General features: G+C 43.0%; 1 protein-coding gene across 2 annotated transcripts in view; it reads left to right on the top strand.

The window, feature by feature from the left end:
• LOC107377226 (receptor tyrosine-protein kinase erbB-4) overlaps window positions 1-16,728 on the top strand; it is a 439,798-nt gene that overhangs the window by 100,941 nt on the left and 322,129 nt on the right. The gene's annotated exons all lie outside the window — the stretch shown is intronic.

The raw sequence follows: 16,728 nt of genomic DNA, 5'->3' as shown, positions 1-16,728 counted from the left end.
CGGGCCCCATGGGCGAAAGCCCGGCCACCAGGCGCTCGCTCACGGGCCCCAACCCCAGGCCTGGCTCCAGGGTGGGACCCCGGTAACCCTCCGGGCCGGGTACTCCGACTCTTCGTTTTCACCGCCATGAAAGATCCTTCGAACCGTTCTTTGTCAGAATCCAGATTTCGGGCATGTCCTGCCGGCAGAAGGCCCCCGGGTCGACCCAGGACACGTTGGAGAAGTTACATCTCCAATCTGGTCCGGGAACGCCTTGGGGTCCTGCTGGAGGAGCTGGTGGACAAGGCCGGGGAGAGGACGGCCCGGAGCTCCCTAGTTGGGATGCTGCCCCCGCGACCCGGACCCGGATAAGCGGAGGAAGACGAGACAAGACGAGAAGCGGTCGGGCCACGGCAGGTGAAATGTCCCTAGCCTACATGAAGTCAAACTGTTTAATTGAAACATTAATATGTTACTGGACACGCTGGTCTGGTTGGTTAGACCAGTGTTTGATGTGGAAAACACACACACACACACACACACACACACACACACACACACACACACACACACACGCACGCATGCTCGCACGTGCACACACACACACACACACACACAAATTAAAATAATGCTGATAGCGTGGATTAGAAGACAGGTGATGGTTTATTTAAATGATGATCAGGCTGCTGTAAAATGTAATCTCCATCCACATCCAGACAGAATTATCCTCTATTCTGTCTCTATTTGCTCTGCTCTTGTCTGGGCTGACGTAGGTGACGGTGCGCGCCTAGCGGCTTTGATGCACATTTTACGCATTTGGAGAGGTGGGCTGGATGCTTTGCTTTTACTGGAAGATGGATTATTTATTTATTTTTTTCAAAAAATGTCGGAGATTTTACCCCATGAATAACTGTAAAAACTTCCGGTGTGCATGTAACCTTATGAAAGAGTCCTACGTGGAGAGGCAAATATTCGAAGTGCTGGTTCTGGTGCCTATATGAAAAATGAATGAAAATTAAATCGGGAGTTTTTACTTCATATTTTAGAAATAAAAATGACGGGGACAAAAATGTATGAGGTCGTTTTAAACTAAATTTTCTACCGCGACCTGCCTGCTTCACTTAAGTCACTGCTTATTAAGGTCCGTCCAAAATTACAGTGGCCCACCCAAAAATGAAAACCTGGCGCCGCGCCTGTTATAAACCTCTGCAAATTGTTGTTCTTCACTTTATCACCCTCAGAGTTTGTAGCTAATGTCAAGATGTAAAATTATGAATTCAGTCGAGCTCTTCCCTCCCTCTCCTGTTTCTCCTTGAAACCCGATAGCCGATGTCGGGTTTCAGGGAGAAACAGGAGAGGAAGAGGAAGAAGGAGATTAGGCAAACAGAGTGAGTGCGAGAAACCAGACTGGTGTGGAGGTGAGGAAAACAGCTGGAAATGTGTGGGTGTTGAACAATCTCAATAAGAAAAGTGTGGGTGTTGAATCCCCCACATCCCCCACGGGTGCGACACCCATGGATAGCGCTAAACACCAGTCACTGTTTTCGAGGTCCATACATCTTGTGTTGTCCGTGACTTCAAATGGTGATTTTCTTTTTGGGACTCTGGTATTTTGCCCTAAAGTTGAAGTGGTAGCAGCCGGCTGTTTCTCCTTCTCTGATATTATTGCGTGGAGAACCTTTCACACCAGTGGTGTTCTGGTTGAGGACCCAAGGAAATGCGTAAGAGTGGGGGTTCGGCATGATTAACAACCAGATGGTCCAGTGGTTGCTTTCAGTGTTACTAGCTATAATTTTTAGACAAATGCGAGAGAACTACTTTATTAATTATTAATTTTTTTGCTACACTATGTTAGAACTTTAAAAGCCATGAAAAATAAATGTAAGCTACTTTGTTTTCTAGATTTGTAATAGCAGCTTTAACTGATTATAAAATAACCTTTACCTGTCTTTATCTCATGAACCACCAAGTCTTTGGTGCACGTACATAAACAACTTTTAACTTATAGCATTCACTCAAGGTGAAGATGGCTGTCACAGCCAACAGACCCTAAAAAAACACAAAGGGCCAATCTCAATATCCGCAATGCACCCTACAGTCTTCTGTGAAGTGCACTTGGAAGAAATGTGCAGTAAATGGCCTGGATTTGTATGGCACCTTCTTAAGGTTCTATAACCCCCAGGACAAGTAGTCATTCACCCATTCACACACACATTCACACACTGGTGGGGATGAGCTATGATGTAGCCACAGCTGTCCTAGGGCACACTGACAGATAGGCCTTTCATATACAGGCACCACTGGTCCCTCCAACAGCCACCAGCAGGCAAGGAAGGTCAAGTTTGTTGCCCAAGGACACAACAGCAACATTATCTGATGGGTGCCGGGATTGAACCAGCAACCTTCCGATTACTGGAAAACCCTGTCCTGCTGAGCTACTGCTGCTAGGTAAGGCTTCCAGTGTGTAGCACACAAGTGTGCAAACAATTGTCAAATAGGGACAGTGTCCGTTACATCATTGACCGCAACTCATTCTGGGATGCTGGTCGCTGTTTGTGCCATTTAAAAAAAATCTTTATTGACAACTTTCAAATGAACAGTTGACAAACTTTACATTCATTGCTGTTCACATTAAAACTTTGTTTTGGGGCGACGGTGGCACAGGAAAGTGCTCGCCCCGTAATCGGAAGGTTGCAGGTTTGAGCCCCGCTCAGTCTGTCGCTGTCGTCGTGTCCTTGGGCAAGACACTTAACCCACGTTGCGTGCTGGTGGTGGTCGGAGGGACCGGTGGCGCCAGTGCTCGGCAGCCTCGCCTCTGTCATTGCGCCCCAGGGCAGCTGTGGCTACATTGTAGCTCATCCCCACCAGTGTGTGAATGGGTGAATGACTGATTGTGTTGTAAAGCGCCTTGGGGGGTTCCAGGACTCTAGAAGGCGCTATATCAAGTACAGGCCATTTACCATTTTACCATTTGTCTAAAATATTCTGTAACCCGGTATAAAACCCAGATTACAATAGTAACCTCATTACACAATTAGAAAGAATATTGAAATATGAATGGAAATTTACAAAACAGTTAAAACAGGATAAAAGACCAAATAAGATAAATAGAAAACTAAACATTCATACATAAAAAAGGAAAAAAAAAACTTGTTGGAAATAGTCAAATATGAAAAGCTAAAACCAAGTAAAAAGAAAGTTCTAGTAAAATTCAGGTATAAACTGACTAACCAATCACGTGGCTGGTCAGCTATCATATCAGCCAATAGAATTGAGCACTTTCTGCTGGTTGCTGCGTAGCTTTCACTTGCCTTCAGATGCGCTGAGAAGCTGACGAGGAAGCACTGCCCATGAAGAGCAAACTAAGATGCACCAGCAACCTTTTACTTGAAAGAAATTACTCCAAATTTGAGATACAGAGGTTCGAAGACAGTGATTCCGCCATGAATTACCCTTGGGAAACCCCGTGTAACACAAGCTGACTTTTCTTGGTCAGGATTTTTTTCTTTGTTGGATTGATCCACTCCATGAACTGAAGATTCTTGTTCCAGTTCTGGATGGCAAGCCCCAGCCCAAACGAACCATCAAGCCGGTGATTAACTGGTCTGTCACTCACCTGAACTTGACTTCAACCCAAGATCTGACGGACAAAACTGTCACGAATATTTATCAAATTGACTGACTGAACCAACACAGATGGGTGACATTTTATTTTATTTTATTTCTCAAAGCGCTTTATTATATCTAAAGTTGTTTATAAATGCTTGGCAATAAACCATTGTTATACTTACCTTGTTTTGTCCATGATGTCACTCCACCACTCTCTCCTCAGAATCTAGAATCTTCTGATCTGGTCCACTCGGTGTTAAACCGCAAGTATTGTCATGCGAACCACCTCTTGTAAAAGAACTGAGGTTACAATTCAGTGCATGAATAAATATAATTTATCGTCTTAAAATTAACGTCATTTGTTCGAAAATATTTTCATATAATATTTTTTGAAAAGGCACTAAAGCCACTTTTCAGCCTTCTTAAACATCCAACTTCCGCACTTGCACCCCTGGACTGGAACTGGCAATTGAAAGGCGCAAGGGTGGAAATGCAAGTATTCTGATTAGGCCAAAGAATGTCCGTTTCTGCACATCTGCATGAAATTGCTCATAAGCCATCATCTCATTTCCCAATACAGAAAAATCTTTAACTTTTAAATGCTTTGTCTGACATGCTAGGCCTTTTATTATCTTTATGTAACACTTTTTTAAAGAAAAGAGCTCTAAATAGGCACAACATGAGTGCAAAATCTTATCTAATAACATATTTTGAAACATGAAACTTTTCTAGAAGCTTATCTCAAAATTTTCTTTGCACATTCAATCTTTTTCTTGTCTTTTATTTATTTATTTTTAAGTGTTTTTTCTGACCTGCTACTGACAGTGACACCTTTTCCCCCTCAAAGTACATCCTATAATCTCAGCCTTTCTCATTGAGCAAGCAGTTCAGTGTCCAAGCAGCTCTGGTACCAATGTTGAAATTTCACACTTCACCGCATCCTTCTTTCTGAATAATGAGCAGGCTGCTTGTGGTTCTTATCTGTAAGTGACATTTCTACAGGGGTGATTTAGCCCTGAATGTTACTATATTTGGACGTGTGGGGGGAGGACAGTAGGGGGAGTAAGACCTCTTTGACCTGGTGAGGAGAGGAAAAATCCCCATGGCTTCAGTCAAGCACTGTTAAGACACCCCCCACCCCCTGCTCTCTGATTCCTCCTAATCATTGTTCCCCTTCAATCGTCTCTTTAAAAGAAAATCATCCGTTCATTTAAAACCGATCTTTTCAAGCTTGAACATTTCCTGCTTCAGTCATTTTCATTTGAGATCTCGTTTATATACCCCTCCCCCACTCGGTAAGGAAGTCTCCTTGTGCAAAACTTCAACTCAACTTTTTGTTCTGTTCTTTTTGTCCAACTAAAAGGGAGTAGACTGCATGGGAGACACATCAAGCTGCTTTAATCTGTGCACATTTCTCCTGGAGGGACATTCTGGCTCCTCATCTGGAGAGAGAGAGAAAAAAATCTTCCTGCAGAACATAATATGGCGATTTAGTTGATGCATTGAAGTCTTTGAGCTGTGCAGCAGTGTTGGGGAATTGCAGTCAGGAGAAAAGTAGGCATTTGATGACCCCTACATAATGGTGTAATGCCTGTGATTATGACAGCTGAGGATGGACATGGAGTTAATGAAGCCACCACATCAAAACACACAAACAGCGAAACCCGCTGCGCCACCTCATCCAAGTCGAGGCCGTTTCCAGAAATAGCCCTGATTGGGCCCTAAATAATTCAGCATCATTTTTTTTATCTTCTACTCTTCCCTCCTCCAAAAGGACCGCTGGAGCAATTGATGAGAACCAGTGAATATTTAATGGCTTGCAGTCTCTTGGACAAGCCGGGGGCCTAAGTTGACAAGCTTTGAGAAATCAAACAGGGAGCAAGGGAAGGATGCCGCTCGGTTAGGGGCAATGCGAACAAACGGAGGAACCTGAGGCAGATCTGCACCGTGTAGCAACATGCGTTTAAGTACCTGATTAAAAGTTTAACCCAACAATGGGATTGCTTTTGTGAAAAAAGTTAGTTTTTCACATGGTATTTTTTTTATTCTTTGTATTATAAAGGCTTTAAATGTGTGTTTGTTTGTTTGTTTTTTCACCACAAATAAGTAATTTTTGTCACTTTCAGGCCAGCAAGACAGGAAACTTGCTTGGTTCAATTTCCTTTTCAGCACGTAAGGTTAATTTCCCGTGAGGTGTGAACTCTATGTTGCAGAAAAGTGCAATTTTTACAAAGCTGGATGGAGCATCAGAGGTCTCCGGGCAAAAATGGCTCCAGTTGGTGAGTGGTTGACATCATGGAGGTCAGATCTGAAATGTTTTAATATATATTTATTTTGTATCAATCTCCACACAAGTACTAAATTATTTTTATTTAGATTTTCAATCATTTAAAAGCATGCATTGTAAAAGGAAGAAAGCTTCAAATTAATTTTTTTGAAGAAATTAGGTATTTTTTGAATTTGTGTAATCTGGGTGCAACTTTGAAAGTGTCAGTTTTCTATTTCTATTTCTTAAAAACTATGATTTTACAAACATACAGTAAAACTTGAAACTGAGGTGGCAGAATTAGCAGATTTTTATCAATATTTTGTACAAAATTGCACCTAGGTTGTTACAGACAGATGCAGAATAAAACAGAAAATTAGAAAATCTTCCATTTCCTCCATTATGGAATTATTCAGTGTTTTAGACGTAATTATGAAAAAGGTAAAAAGCTATCTGTTCCTTCTTCTATCGACACTTTGTGTGTGTGTGTGTGTGTGTGTGTGTGTGTGTGTGTGTGTGTGTGTGTGTGTGTGTGTGTGTGTGTGTGTGTGTGTGTGTGTGTGTGTGTGTGTGTTGTAGCAGTTGGAGCAAAAAGCAAGTCAGCATCAGAACAATTTTAGCCTCCATTAGCACTTTGGGAACTTCATACCCTACAAGGACTTTCTCTTAAGTGGTGTCACTGCCTCCACTGTCATTGTTACCAGCCAATGCATGCATGACAGGAACCTGCATGAGGTGTGGTTGTATGATTGAGGCATCCAATTGTGTTAGTTTCATCCTCTAGTGGGTTAAAGACTGTGTGTATTCAAGCGATGCAAATGGACTCGCATGCTGACAACATGTATAGGTCATGTGCTGATTGGTTAAAAGATAGCACAAGATAACTGATAGCGTTTGATGCTATCATAAAGAGGAGAGGATCTGAAGAAAAAAGAAAGAAGGAAAAGAGTAGCTGCAAACGAAATGGTGGCTGCTGTGATATTTTATGGAATAACCGAAGTTTATCCAGCACAGAAAATGCTTTTTGTTTCCATAACAAAAAGTTTCCACATGGACTGGACTCAGATTGAACTCAGGAGCACAGACAACTTGTTTTATACACTCCTGTTGCTGCTCCTCAGTTTGCAGCAAAATGTTGATACATTGTAGGAAACGGAGCCGAAGCACAGCAGAGAGGTATGAGAAGAGACATGCTGAAGCATAGTAGCCTGGTTAAGCCATCCAATATATAATAATACTAATACTATTAATAATAATAATAATACATCAAACTTATATAGCGCTTTTTAGGTCACTCAAAGACGCTTCACAAAAAATGCAATCAACACATAATAAAACAAAATTAAACATATTAAACAGACTGGGGGATGCTGGGTGGATGCTAAGAGAAGGCCAGTTTAACGAAGTGGGTTTTAAGCAGTGACTTGAAAGTAGAAAGAGAGACGGCATTCCTGATGTTTAGTGGGAGAGAGTTCCAAAGTGAGGGGGCAGCGGCTGCAAAGGCTCGATCCCCCATGGTGCCATGTTTTGTTTTGAAAGGGGAAAGGAAGTTGGAGTCAGCAGAACGGAGGTGCCGGGAAGGAGAATGGTGATGGAGAAGTTCCGTCAGATATGATGGTGCAAGGTTATTGAGGCCTTTGTAAGTGATGAGGAGCAATTTGTAATGGATCCGTATGAAATTGGGAGCCAGTGAAGTCGTTTGAGTACTGGAGCTATGTGGTCCCTGGAGTGAGTGTGGGTGAGTAAATGTGCTGCTGATTTTTGGATGTATTGAAGTTTTATTGAAGCTATAACAAACAATGTGACGTACTCACCAATACAGATGTCAGTTAACGAGGCAGTCCGCCATAATCTCTTATAGAAGATGCAAATACATCATTTTTCTAAATAAGTACCTCTATCTGCTCTTGAGTAAAAGAAACACCCAAATCAGTCTAGTGCAAAGTTGATGCTAAAGCTGTTTCAAATGAACCGTACCCAACTTTGTATCAGTAACATCCCGCCCACCATCAGAGTACCGGGATGGGCCCACCAAACCAATAGAGAACTGTCATTGGACTGCTACAGAGCTGTCAACATTTTAGTTTTGCTCAGTCACAGTAACATCTTATCCACCTGGCTGATAGAGTGCTGTGATTGGCCCTCCAAACCAATAGAGCTCTGGGATTGAACTGTCAATGGAGCAGTCATCAGCACACATCATAAATAAAAAAAAACAAACCATAAAACATAGTTTTTCTAAATAAACGTGCTGTGATTGGTGATTTTTGGTTGATCACTGTCACAGAACACCAATTTTAAAAACCTTTGCTGTCCTACACATTTTTCAAATAAATGACCACAGGCTCAAACTTCTCTCTAAAAACAACAATTTTCTTGTGTAATAAAAACATATTCTGTTGCTGACATATAATCTGTTGTTTTGTTATTCAGTTTGAAATTGAACAAGGTAACTAATTAAGCTAGCTAATAAACTACATGTTGTATACCTCGCCGTTCCTGTGATTGACTGATGTTCAATCAGTCCCCAGATTGTACGCCGCTGATTTTTAAGAACCTCAAAGTAGTTTCATTACCCTCCATCCGCACAGAAAAGGGAAGAGGTGAAATTAAATATTCCATCCTCAGAGTGTTGATATTCATGTATATTCAGCACCAAGAACGTTTTTTGAAAATGAACAATCACAGACGGAAAGGTCACCGTTGTGCTGAAGCAGTGCATTATGGCAGTGAAATAATTGCTTTTCCCCACATTAGCTCCTATTGTAATGAAATCGTGGCAGTGACCGACGCTGAATGACAGATTACGCCACGGTTCAATCACACAAGTGTGGGTCCATGAGGTTGGTAGAGGAGGTGGCGTTGGTGGTGGGGGTCAATTGGATTTTGTTGGAAAATGTGGCTCTGCCATGTTTCTACGTGAATCATTGGTATCATTTTCAGTCCTTTTTAACTAACAGCGCTGCTTTCATCAAGGGTTTGTGTCATTGCACTCTAATTGTTTTGAAGTGAGAGCTATTGTCTGACGGCAGAGTATGAATAGAGCGTAATGATTTGTAATGTGGCATATTTAAAGACACGTAGCGTAGCAGCAGAGCAGTAATTTAGCGTCTCTTTTTCTTTTCTCTGTCTGTCATCCCTGGTCTCAGTGTGTGTGTGTGTGTGTGTGTGTGTGTGTGTGTGTGTGTGTGTGTGTGTGTGTGTGTGTCACCAAGCATGCTGGTGTGTACTTCCATGAGTGCAGTTAAGCGCTATTTCTTGGCGCCGCTCAGATCTTTGACACCCAACTGTGTTAATCATGGTTTATGTGTGGGAGACATCAAACCTCCCTCTACTTTTCCTACCTCACCTGCTGGGTTAACACACACTGAACACATACACATACACACATGCACACATACAAGTCTCTCAAGGGCACCTTCGCCATAGACCCTTTCATTTACAAGGCAGACGATAGGCGACCAGTTATCAGCTGCGGTTTCTTTCTTCCACAGAGATGAATCACTTTGTTTCGAACAAAATTTGACATCATCTCAGCATGTTTTTACGACTGCCAACCTTTACCACTTCATAGCAACTTAATACAGAAAAGGGAAGCCATCCTCTTTATACCTGACATCTCAACAACCAAAATGTACTGACTGATTAGACTTCAAGACAGCGTCATTTCCTTCGATGGTGAAGCTAAAAGCGTCAGTCAGAGACGAAACATGAAGAAACAGGTTCATCTGTAAGCTTCTAGACAGAATAAAAAAGACACTAAAGCGCTGTAAAAAGGTGAATTCAGGAGGTGAAATTAATAAGTAATCACTATTCTTCCCCTGAGGCATTCTGTTTGATCAAACGTAGTAATATTTCTTATCGGAAAAGCATAAAACCCAGTGCTATGGACAATGGCAGGTGGCATGGGGTGGCGCAGGGATATAGCAACTTAAGTCAACATTAACTTTAAACAGGCAGTAAAAACATATTTTATAAGCAGAGATTCAAGTCAAGTTCATTTATAAAGCGCCAAATCACGACGAGTTGTCTCAAGGCACTTCACATAGTAAACGTTCTAATACAGGTCAGTTCATTAAGCCAATCAGTAAAAAGTTTGCTATATAAGGAACCCAGCAGGTTGCATCGAGCCACCGACTAGTGTCAGTGACTTTACAGCAATCCTCATACTAAGCAAGCATGCAGCGACAGTGGAGAGGAAAACTCCCTTTTAACAATCACATTCTCACACCAGAAGCGGCTAAAACTGACGAAGGGTGACCAAGCATTGTTTTCGACGTGTTGGGGTCTGGCACGACGCCCGCGGTAAAACGGGAGATTTCACCGACATTTTACCTCTAACCTCTAGCAATTGAACCCCCCCCCCCATCCTAAACTTAACCCAGTTTCTTGTTCTAAGTTTCCCGTTAACCGTGTTTGAGAGGAACAATACAACAAGAAACAAAGTTTTGCATAAGCAGGTGGGTTAAGGTTAGGATGGGGGTGAGGGGATGGTTAAATCGCTAGAGGTTGCAGGTTAAATGATGGTGAAATCTCCGTTTTACCGCGGGCAACGAGAGGTGACGCTCTGGCACAGCGCATCGCCTCCTGACGCGTTGGGGCTCCCAACGCATCAGAAACAAATGCTTGGTCACTCTTTGTCAGTTTTAGCTGCTTCGGGTGTGAGAATGTGTTGTTTAAACAGGTAGAAACCTAACAGATGCTAACATAAACATCCTTTCTTGCAGCGCTGTACAAAAGGACAGATGTCGTATAGTAAACATCAATAATAGATGGTAAATGGCCTGTATTAGATACAAGGGCGTCAGTTTGTTTTCAGAATTGCTGGGGACAATAACCATACACTTGAGTGGGGTTTAAAAATTGCTGGGGACAATAAAGTAGGCTAGCACAGGGGTCGGCAACCCGCGGGTCTGTAGCCGCATGCGGCTCTTCCATCCATCTGTTGCGGCTCTCTGTGCTTGTAAAATAATGAATGGATATTTAAATAAAATGCTTTATATTTTACTGCATTAATTTTACACCTGTATGCCAATTCTAAATGTAAAGATTGTCTGCGTAAACCTGAACAGGTCCAACCCGGTCTTACTGTGAGACCGGGTTGACGGGTCACGCTTGTGCGTAATCATAGGCGCTTTCTGAGCTGAAGAGGACGTGAGATTCTGGGATTCTCCTCAGACGGCTCCTGGATGTGTCACCACATTGGAGACAGGAACAAGCACTATTCAGCCAAAGTTTCATAATCAGGGAACATTTTCTAAGTGACAAGTCTCTCTGAGAGACAGGGTTTGGAAAACGCTCGCTTCAGTGGGAGGAATCTTCCCGCATGCGCTCTGGGTGGCTCTGGGGTTAATCAAGTTTAATTGTTTCTCTTTGCAACAATCTTCACAGGAAGGCAAAACAGTTAAACGGCAGGTTACATATATTTCCATTTGACTGTTTATTTTGACAGATCATGAACTCAAGGATGTTGCTTGGTTTGAAAGAATTACCCCGACGCACACTGATGCGCATGGATGAGCTGACATTTTAATCGTTACGCACATCGCGGAGGTAAAATATTCCCATCAGAACATCAGAGCTTTATACTGGACACTGTGTTCAGCGCGGCTCGGAGCGCCCACGGTGGACAGTGAGCTGAAGATCTGGGGTTCGCAGCGCAGTGCAGAACCATGGCGCATGCGATAAGATTTCCTCCCACTGAAACAGTCTGGAAACCCAGTCTCTCTGAGGGATGTGTCACTTGGAAAAATGTTCTTTTTATGAAATTATGAAACTTTGGCTGAACAGCGCTTGTTCCCGTCTCCAATATGGAGACGCATGATGCGTAGAGACATTTGATCACGCACAAAGTTTATGTGGAGCAGAAGCGGTCGGGCCACGGCAGGTGAAATGTTCCTAGCCTACATGAAGGGAAACTGTTTAATTGTAACATTAATATGTTACTGGACACGCTGGTCTGGTTGGTTAGACCAGTGTTTGAAGTGGAAAAGACACACACACACACACACACACACCAATTAAAATAATGCTGATAGCGTGGACTAGAAGACAGGTGATGGTTTAGGTATTTAAATGATGATCAGGCTGCTGTGAAATGTAATCTCCATCCACATCCAGACACAGTTATCTTCTATTCTTTCTCTATTTGCTCTGCTCTTGTCTGGGCTGATCAGCTGACGGTGCGCGCAGCGCGCCTAACTAGCGGCTGATGCACATTTTACGCATTTGGAGAGATGGGCTGGATGCTTTGCGTTTACTGGAAGATGGTCCACTTAACGCACGGGTGTAGACTAAATATTAATGACAAATTAATGAAAATTAAATTGTGAGTTTTTACTTCATATTTTATAAATAAAAATGACGGGGGAACACATTTATGACGTCTTTTTAAGCTAAATTTTCTAGCGCGACCTGCCTGCTTCACTTAAGTCACTGCTTATTAAGGTCTTTCCAAAATTACCGTGGGAAATGGGTAATAATGGCTCTTTGATGGGAATAGGTTGCTGACCCCTGGTATAAGATCTGAGCTGGAAAAACAAAAATCCTCATCAGCAGGCGTTTTTGAAAGTGGGGGGGACACAGCTGCCAATCACAAATTTTGCTGGGGACATGTCCCCAGCGTCCCCGGTTAAAATGACGCCTATGATTAGATATAGCACCTTCTAGAGTTCTGGAACCCCCCAAGGAGCTTGACAACACAATCAGTCATTCACCCATTCACACACACATTCACGCGCTGATGCGGATGAGCTACAATGTAACCACAGCTGCCCTGGGGCACACTGACAGAGGTGAGGCTGCCGAGCACTGGCACCACCGGTCCCTCCGACCACCACCAGCAGGCAAGGTGGGCTAAGTGTCTTGCCCAAGGACACAACAACAGCGACTAACTGAGCGGGGCTTGGACCTGCAACCTTCCGATTACAGCACTTAACTCCTGTGCCACCATCGCCCTGATCATTAAACAATATCAGTAAAAATATTCTGAAATAATTCTGAGTTATGGATACCGACCAGAGTTTTAAAATGCTAACTTTCTAACTTGCAGCGTTAGCTAGCTGCCATGCTAGCGCTAGTCAGGAAGCTTTGGGCTGGTTTTTACTTGTTTGGAACATTAACATAGAAACACATGTTGAAATAACCAAATTACCCCTTTATGGGCAATGCATGAGCTGTGAAGCTAGTTAATGTGAGGTGTGCAGCAGCCCATCCTCATCCCAACCAAACAGATTCAACTCCTCTGGTGGGGTTCCGAGGAGTTCCCAGGCCAGCTTAGGGGGAATGCTATAAGGCATTCAGGGGATACCTTGACTACTTGCCCAAATAACCTCTGCTGGCTTCTTTTGACATGAAGGAGCAGTGGCTCTTCACCAACCATCTCATGTTATCTGTAAGGCAAATTTTCAAAAATGTCTTTCAATACTCATGGGTGTAGGTGAGCATGGGATGGGAACGCAGATGAACTGGTAATTACAACAAGCTGGATTTGTAGCACATCAAATCCTATCTACTTCTCGATCACCCGTTAAATTCTTTATTCACTCATAAACAAGACTGAAACCCCTCCAATTCATGTAGGTCCCTAGCCTAGAATCTAGACATTTGGTGAGGCAACATGATTTTGCTTTGCATGTCAGTCTAGCCACGCTCCATTGGAACTTCCGCAGCCCAGGCCAGAACTGTGGCTGGCCAATCACAGCGCATTTGTTTAGAAAAACTAGGCATTTTAACCCTTCCTCCACTATGTATTGCCTTTGTGTGGCAGACTGCTCTATTCACTGACATCCGTGACTAGCAGTCAGATGGGCAGGATGTTACTGTGACTGATCGAAACTAAGATGGCGACGGCTCGTTTCAAATGGCTTTGGCATCAACTTTGGACTAATTTTATCTTCTTCTTGTAATGGTGTACTGCCCCATAGACATTTTGAAAGAAACTGTTCAAAAGACAGCCGTAGATCCCACCCCACAGCTGAGAGCAGTCAACAGCTCATTAACAGACTATATACTCACATAGGATGGCTTGGCAGGCTAGTAGGACCCCACCCCAAAACTGGAGTTTGTAATCCACCATTTTTATTAATATTATTAGATATTGTTCTTGAATGTCTTTAACTTATTCATTGCCAGCCATTTCCTGATCGCTAAAGCCCTTCGCTGCCAGCATTTCACACAGTTGTTACTGTTTTTTTTTGTTTTTTTGTTTTATTGTTACTGTTTTTTTAAGAGTCACAGAGCGTTGTGCGCTAGGATGATGCCGACGCCAAAACAACCAAAACAAAGCGGAGACTCACCTCTTACATCAGGAAGAATCCGCACATTTCGAGCGTTATCCGTTCTTTCTCATTCCGTTGTTTAATTGTGGCAGAAACTTTTCCGGTTCATGCCTCACTTTTTTTTTACAGCAGCGGCCCAAAACGATCTCCTAACACACAGATTTTCTGCTTCCTGATCACGTGACGTGTGATGTACGCGGATGAAGCTCGGCTTTAGAGCTGAGATGTTTGTTCTCACTGTGCAGGGGCTCGTTCCGACGCCCACACAGTAAAAATGTGCAAATGACAGTGAATGAGTTAAAATTAACTCTTTTCATGAGCTGGAAGTTTTCGTGTTCTCTGTTACATTTGCTTCACTTTATGTCATGCTTGGCTTCTCGAACAAACGATGGCAGCAAATATTTTTAGCAGCATTTGTAAAGAGGTATCACAATACTTAAAGAACCATCATCCAAATCCATTTTCACTGTTTACGCAAATTTGACCTTTGCGCTAATTACTTTCATGATGATAAATCGAGCAAGGCGGTGGGAAGAAGATGGAATGCATCACTTTCCAACCCTGCAAACACACACACACACACACACACACACACGCACACACGCGCGCGCACACAAGCTCATAGGATTTCTTTATGCTGATCACAGCTTTGACAATTAGACAAACTGTGATAACACCATTTATGCAGCGGGGAGATCCATAGCAATTATGCTTCGAGGGCATTTCTCTGCTGCAAGGCGGTGGATGCTGCTTAAGCTTAACACAGACATCAACCAACAAACTGAAGAGGAAACTTGCAGCCCAGGAGTTGGCAGGGTGAGGGTGACTCCTAGATTTTTCCTGTTTAGTGCATTGAGTAATGAAAGTGAGAATGAGACAAAGGCGCTTGTTGACATTAAAGGGAAGGGTCATCTTGAGAATTGTAGCCAATCTCTGAAGTTTTCAAATGTTGGTTTTCACCAATGGAGATCTGGTTCAAAAAAACATTTTAGGTTTAACTCACAACTGAGGGGTGAGGTACTTTTTTGTAACTCATTATTTTAGATGTAGCTTGAGATTAGGAATAATTAGCTTAGAGTCCTTTTGATTGACAGGTAGCAGATGAGCAGTTAGCGCTAGAAGCTTGCCCCCCTGCTTGCTCCAGGGGAGACCTCCGCTTTGGCCTCATGGTAAAAGTGTTACAGCCTAGAAGGCAGAGGGTAGCAGGGTCGCTCAATCATGGTTTGATGGGTGTCAATCATCTGCCCCCACCCTCACAGCCCCGCTCACCGCTCCATTTTTGTGTTTTCCGGGAGCGACAAGATGCGATCAAGATGTCGGTGGTGGGAACCACCATTGGGCTTCATTTCAGCTCTTCACAAACCTACGGGTGACGGTGCGGAGGGTTCGTCCATCTTTTATTCACATTTAGTGGTCTTCACCAAATTAGCTTCTGTTCTGCTTTTAGAATTTTGATTTTTCTTTCACATTTTTTGATAATTACCGAAATAGAACTGCCATTTTATACATTTCTTAATGTTTGCTGCGTCTCTATTTTTTGGTTAAAGACCTCACTACTCACCCTGGGAGGTTGTCAACTAACTTTGGGTCCAAATCTTCAGTGATGGCAGCATAATTAATTCTAGGAGTTGGTCAGACTTAGTAGGTTTTCACTGACCAGAAGTTTTCAATGGATTTAAAGTCTGGGGAGGTGATATTTTGTTGTACTTGGACCTTATGGCATTGCTAAATGACAAAATTGTTCCTGGACATTTGGATGAGTTCCTCTGGGAGGTATCATTCTCTATTCATGACTGTGTTATGAAGCCGCTCCCTGAGCGGTAATCCCTCCATCCCCACCCACGTCCGCAGCAGTCCAATACCTGGACCTTATCAGATTATCAGTCTTCGTGCCTCCTACAAGGAAGTGGCTTCTTTGCTGCCCTTCTTCACACCACGCCATCCTCCATAAGTCCATTGCCTTTCCTGGGCATGCTTTGCATGGCTGTTGCCTGATTACTGCAGCTGAATAACCTGCTGGTATGGTTCTGTTGCTTGCTGCAGTCTTTTTCACAGTTGCATTTGATTTGGATTGTGGAGGATTAACTCCAGTTTATGACCTAAGATGCTCTTGTCAAATTTCTGTTATTAAAAAAAAAAACTAAGAAAATTTCCAGGAATGTAAATTTTAGGCCACAGCTGTAGTTGCTGGTGAAGTGTCATCATAAACAGATAGACTAATAACTGCTCATGCATGTAAAGTTTCTCGTGATTATCTGGGAAATTATAAAGTGTTCTTTTGCTTTTGTCCTATAATCCTGAAGATCATCACATCCCCTCCCATCTTCCTTTCATCCACCTCCCTGGTGCACAGTCACGCCCGGTGCAGCAGGAGTCTATCAGCTCCTCTGTTGCTCAGATTAGCTCATCAAGTTCTCAATCGACAGGCAAATCTTAAATATATCTTCTGCTTAATTAATTATATTTAGGTGTTTTTTTTTTTTTTTTGCGGGAAGCTGATCCATGTCTCAGGATTCATGTTGGCCTGAGTTTTGCTGCTTTCATTCCCTCTGCGGCATAGTTACGGCATCTGCTCGGTCGCCCGTCTCCCTCCGC

Source organism: Nothobranchius furzeri, chromosome 2 (assembly GCF_043380555.1).
Source record: "Nothobranchius furzeri strain GRZ-AD chromosome 2, NfurGRZ-RIMD1, whole genome shotgun sequence".
Lineage (NCBI taxonomy): Eukaryota > Metazoa > Chordata > Actinopteri > Cyprinodontiformes > Nothobranchiidae > Nothobranchius > Nothobranchius furzeri.
The sequence above is the reverse complement of the archived record's forward strand: the minus strand, read 5'-3'. Positions and strand labels throughout refer to the sequence as shown.